Consider the following 216-nt stretch of genomic DNA (forward strand, 5'->3'; position numbering starts at 1 on the left):
ACGTTCTCTCTAAAGCCCTAGTGGAAAGGCAGCCACAGCAAGGTTGGCGTCAGCATAACGTAACTAAAGAAGGAAAGCTCTGATTGCCACTTGTCTCAGCATACTACTCTTCATCCAACCTCCGGAGACAAAGGAGACAGGTGAGTAGCAAGCTCCCCGAAGAAACCTCAACCTCTGCGTTATTTTTGTCGAAGGGACTTACCAAGGACCAAGGAA

The sequence above is a fragment of the Furipterus horrens genome, unplaced genomic scaffold (genome assembly GCF_987537825.1).
Source record: "Furipterus horrens unplaced genomic scaffold, mFurHor1.1.pri manual_scaffold_4, whole genome shotgun sequence".
Lineage (NCBI taxonomy): Eukaryota > Metazoa > Chordata > Mammalia > Chiroptera > Furipteridae > Furipterus > Furipterus horrens.